This window comes from Schistocerca nitens, chromosome 8, assembly GCF_023898315.1.
Source record: "Schistocerca nitens isolate TAMUIC-IGC-003100 chromosome 8, iqSchNite1.1, whole genome shotgun sequence".
Classification (NCBI taxonomy): domain Eukaryota; kingdom Metazoa; phylum Arthropoda; class Insecta; order Orthoptera; family Acrididae; genus Schistocerca; species Schistocerca nitens.
This window is the reverse complement of record NC_064621.1, coordinates 105,584,241-105,590,240: the sequence shown is the minus strand read 5'-3', so window position 1 is coordinate 105,590,240 and position 6,000 is coordinate 105,584,241.

Sequence of the window (6,000 nt, the reverse complement as noted above, 5' to 3'; positions counted from 1 at the left end):
AGCTGTAATTTACGTTTAGTCCTTCAAGGCGATGCAGGTGCTAAGTGTTGTGTCGATTCCCTAAGGTCTCGACACAATGAGTGGCTAGGTGCACGCGAAACTAACGCAGACGGGCGTAAATTCTGAAACAGGAGACTGGATGAAAACTATAAAGAAAAGAAGAGAGATTTTAATATACTTAACTTTAATGTAGTCTTGTTCTTGTTGAAATACATCTCTTGCATAGTAGTAAGCAATTAGCAATGATACACATGGCGCCTTGCTAGGTAGTAGCGATGGACTAGCTGAAGGCTATTTAATCTGTCTCTCGGCAAATGAGAGGAATACTTGGTAGGTCTAGTCGCAAGCTATGTCGTCCGTACAACTGGGGCGAGGTCATGTCCGTGTCTTGTGACCTGCCATGTGGTGGCGCTAGGTTTGCGATTACACAGTGGCGACACGCGGGTCCGACATGTACTACAGGACCGCGGCCGATTTAAGTTACCACCTAGCAAGTGTGGTGTCTAGCGGTGACACCACACTAAGAGGCTTGTCACAAAACACTTCTGCGTCTCCAGACAGTCGAGAATATCTGCACATCCATTTGTTTCCAGCATACTACGCTGGTCGGATATAAAAACGGCTTCCATGCGCACTTTGAGGGCAACGGTAAGGAAACGTCTCATGCCTAGAGATTCATCGACATTCTTAAAGCTCTGGCAAATATAAATAACGGAGTAAGAAATATAACGAACTAAGTGTTGCAGCAGATTCAGTTACACCACTAGAAAGAATTGATACATCACCTTGATCTCCAGTCTCGTAGTATACGGACGTTGCAGCTGGGTATGAATTCTTAGGAACAGCGCTGACTGAAACGAAGATGGAAGACTCGGATTTCGCGTCCCATCAACGACGTGGTTATTAGGATGCTGACTGTGGAAGCGATGTGTTGGCGACATTTTGTTGAGTTGGCGGTGAGGTGGGGTGTCGGTAGGCATGCAGGAGGGCCAGGGGTCCGCACTTTATTAACTACCTCACGGCCCTCATGACAGTGTTCTTAGGCTCCTTCTCGAATTATTCCACTAGCGAAGGCCTGAAAACTAGTCTGAAAGCCGAACGGTAAAGGTATTTCTAGAAAATACTACTAAGCCACGTATCATGACTCCTTCCTTACGCATATCGGTGGAAACAATCGTATACTTTCGCGTTGACCGAAAAATGAAGGAAACTTTTTTAAAACAAGAATCCGCTGTGCTGCATATGTGTGCCTCGTGGAATTTAGTGACAATTGTCGCAAAGCGATGAAGCTCACCATTCATAGTCGTGTTCTTACCAAGATCTAATTACAAAAAGGATTTAGTGACGACCCTTCGAATCGTGTTGATAATAACGTCATTACATCTACATCCACATCTACATCTACATGGATACTCTCTAAATCATATTAAAGTGCCTGGCAGAGGGTTTATCGAACCACCTTCAGAATTCTCTATTATTCCGCTCTCGTATAGCGCGCGGAAAGAACGAAGAGCTATATCTTTCCGTACAAGCTCTTATCTCCCTTATTTTATCGTGGTGATCGTTTTACCCTATGTAGGTCGGTGTCAACAAAATATTTTCGCATTCGGAGGAGAAAGTTGGTGATTTGAATTTCGTGAGAAGATTCTGTCGCAACGAAAAACGCCTTTCTTTTAATGATGCCCAGCCCAAATCCAGTATCATGTCAGTGACACTCTCTCCCGTATCTTACCATAATACAAAGCGTGCTGCCCTTCTTTTAACTTTTTCTATGTACTCCGTGAGTCCTATCTGGTAAGGATCCCAAACCGCGCAACAGTATTCTAAAAGAGGACGGCCAAGCGTAGTGTAGGCAGTCTCCTTAGTAGGTCTGTTACATTTTCTAAGTGTCCCGCCAATAAAACGCAGTCTTTGGTTAGCCTTCCCCACAGCATTTTCTATGTGTTCCTTCCAATTTAAATTGTTCGTAATTGTAATACCTAGGTATTTAGTTTGGGTATCCGCGGAAGAAGCTGATAAAGTACAGAAATTAAGTTAAAAAAGTACGCACTGTAACGATGATGACAACTCCTATAAACGCAATTCTGAGTAAAGGCGTTAGGTCCCCGGTTTCATTTACGCCAGGTACATAATCGTATGAGGTAAATTTATAATCCAACATAGACAACTAATAACATCTACCTTGTTGCAGAAATACTGAGTCCATCTCTACCATACTACCCACCAGTACTAGAAGCAGATACTGAAATTCCGGTATGCTGGTTGTTGATACTAATGTCAATAAGTTTGATCTTACCCATCTGTCATCACAGCAGGCCTCTGAAGTAGACGATTTGTTGGGGATGTTCCCTGAGCTTTTCTGTGATAGACTGGGGGTTACTAATGCCTTCAGTACCATATTCGTCTATCTGACGATATTCCAGTCAGGCAGTCCCCATATCGCCTCTCACCACCTAAGCTGAAGATACTAAGAGCAAAAACATCTAAAATGCTTGAGCAAGAACTTATTAGGCTATCTACATCTGCTTATGTCCCCCTATTTTCCTTGTTCCTGAGTATCAGGGGCGGGATTTTAGGCCTGTTGTTGACTACCGGCGCCTGAACACTAAGGTAGTCCTTCAGTCAGTTTCTCTACCTGATCTTCATAACTCTTTTAGTTAGTTCGCCGGCGATAATTGGTTTACTGTGCTCGATTTGAATCAAGCCTATTATCAGATTCCCTTAGCTGAAGAATCTCAGCATGTTACTGCATGTTGTATTGATTGGGATGTATTTGAGTTTAACAGGGTTCTCTTTGGTTTGGTCACTGGCGCAGCCGTTCGTACTCGTTTGCCGGATAATATTCTTGGGAACTTGGAATTAGTCTGTGTTTATAATTATTTGAACGACTTAGTAATTTATAGCCATTCGTTCCAGGAGCATTTGGATCACATTCAGCAAGTCTTTGCTAGATTGGAGGGAACTGGGTTAACTGCTAAATCCAGTAAGTTGACATTAGCCAGGGAGCAGGTATCCGTCCTAGGTCACCTAGTATTAGACCAGAGTATTCGAATTGACCAGGAGCGGGCTAAGGCATTGAGAGCTCTCCTGCCGCCTACTGATAAACGTGGGATCGCCAGGATATTAGGCGTGGTGAATTATTTTAGGCGTTTTGTCCCTAATTTTGCTCAGTTGGCGGCTCCTTTAAATGAATTGTGCCGGAAAGGGGTGCGTTTTGAATGGGGACCTGCCCAAGAAGCCGTGTTTGAGCACATTAAGGCAATTATAGCCAGTCCTTCGGTTCTCGCAGTGCCGGATTTCAATAAAAAGTTCATTGTGCAAACAGACGCATCTATTGCGGTAATTTCGGCAGTCCTCCTCCAGGAGTTCGAGGGTCAAAGGCAGCCACTAGCGCACGCGTCTCGTCGGTTAACCAGCGCCGAACTCAAATATTCTGTTTACGAGTGTGAGGCATTGGCCGTCTTGTTCGCGCTGGAGAGGTATCCCTTTTACCTTGAGCACAGAGCGTTTCAGATAGAAACTGACAATCAAGCATTAAGCTGGGTATTAGCCAGGTCGTGTAAAACTGGCCGTATCGCCAGGTGGGCAATACGCATTTCAGCGTTTCAGTTCGACGTTAAACACATAAAGGGGACTGAGAATGTGCTTGCGGACGTCCTCAGCCGTATGTTCACTAATGATTAACCTAGTGAGTGCGTCTAAGAAACGGAGCAAGGGGATTTTAGTTGTGTTGTGTTAGGCGAGGTCCCTCATTTGTTTGACGATGCCCAGTATCGGAATCAGGTCCCCACTTGGAGACCGGTTAAGGAACGCCTATCGGCTGGGGAACGTTAGGATGGATGCGTGATCAGGAAGAGCATTTTGTGTAAACGGGTGGGACGTGCCAAGGAGTAGAAAATCTATCTACGAGCCACCCTGGTACGCCCCGTTTTCCATTACTTCCACAATTCGTTGATTGACGGGCACTTAGGAACCTATAAGACCTTGAAGAAAATTAAGGAACATCGGACTTGGCCATCTATGGACCGAGACGTTAGAGAGATGGTTTCTCGGTGTCGGTTATGTCGTGTGACCAAACCTAAGAACGCTCTTCAGCAGGGTTTCTTGAGCTCTGAGCGCATATACTGCCCAATCAACAAACACTGTATTGATCATGTGGGACCCTTACCTCGCACCAAGAGAGGCCATCGGTATGTACTGGCAATTATTGACTCGTTTTCGAGGTTTACCTGGCTTCTTCCGAGTAGAACTGTGACTGCTGCTACCCTTATCTCGCATTTAACTAACGTTTTTATTCTTTTTGGGCCCCCTAAGCAAATCGTCAGTGATAATGCGCCGGCCTTTCTTTCAGCTCCTTTCAAAGCCTTCTGTTTTCAAAACGATGTCAATCACGTGACTACCACGCCGTACTACCTGCAGGGTTCCTTTGCGGAGAGGGTCAGTCGTAATCTCAAATCCGCATTGATTATTTTCCATCAGAAGACGCCCAATAAGTGGGATTTTAGTCTCCCTTGGCTTTGCTTCGCCTTCAATACTGCCAGCCATGAGGCTTTAAAGGCTACTCCGGTCTCCTTGATCTTTGCTTACATTGTTAATTCCCCCCTCTCGAACTTATGGGGAATTCAAGATCTAATTCCTGCGGATATTACTCCACAAATCGTCAAAGGAAAGTGGAATCGTACCAGGCGCAATATTCTCAGGGCTCACAACAAACAAGGTGAGCGCTATAACCATAATGGACGGGTCTCTAGGGGTAAGCCAGGAGACCAGGTCTATGTCCGTAATTTTACCGGGAGGGAGGTGCGTGTTGGAAATCTTGGTAAATTCACTCCCCGTTTCCTGCGTCCCTGTACTATTATGCGTATTTTTGGCCCAGTTAATCTTCTGGTTAAGGACAACCGCACCGGTAAGCGATATCGGGTCCATCTTAGTCAAGTTAAGTTTGGTTAGGCTGCTAGTTGGGTTAGTGGGGGGAGGTTGAGCCGTGTGCGGCTCTCATTCTTGTCGTTCATAACTTGGCGTCTTGTAATAGCGGTAGTGGCGTCTTGTTTCCTTCTTGTGTTAATGGCAGCACTGAGTTTGCTAGTATTGTTTGTCCGTGAGTGGCAGCACCAACGGTTATCTATAGCCAGTGCTGTGGTGTTATCTTTGATGCCACGGCTAGTATTCCGGGTCGTCGTGTGTGTCAGGCAGTCCGGGGTTTCAGACAGAGCAGCGAGGAGGTCCGCAGCGCGAGTTTAGGCCAGAGCCGCTGTCGGTGTGCAGGCACTGTCGGATCGAGGGGCTGTACCCGACGACCGAACCCAGGACGTTTGAAGTTGAGTGAAACGTATCCAGTACTGAAACCTCGTCTGTTGGAGGTCTCGCTGTTGTTCGCGTGTTGCTGCTCCCAGGGTCGGTGAGACCAACCGCAACAAGTGGAGTCTGTCAGGTTTGCGAAAGCTGTTAGACTCCTTCTACTCCTTGATGTTAGTTTGGATTTAGTATTATTCTTATTAGTGAAGTGCAACCAGTGGTATATTAAGCCTTGTGGCCGCTAACGCCCCAGTTACCTGCCCTGGGGGTTAGTGTACTTTTCCGGCAGTGTACCTTTCCTCGTCGTGTTGATGGTGTCCGACACGGCGTGTAGGTCGACAGCCTCTTCAATTGTACTGTGGATCACTTCGTCTTATTTGGACAAGTTGCCATAATTGTTTCAAATTTACCCCAATGTTTTAACATGTTATTGCCTTCCTCACTTTCAATTCCGGCCTTCAGCTGTTAATTGTTTGTAACACTACTTGTGGCCTTCAGCCGAAAAATTATTTTCGATTTTCTCTTAATACGGCCTGCAGCCGTCACTATAGCATGTTACAGATCGTTAAGATCGTTTTAAAAAGGTTTTAGTATTTTAACATGCACCTGGCTTCCTTTCTTGTAATTCTGGCCTTCAGCCGTTGAGTATTCTGAAAATTGTTTGTGGCCTTAAGCCCCCAATAATTTTGACTCCTTTCTTAATCA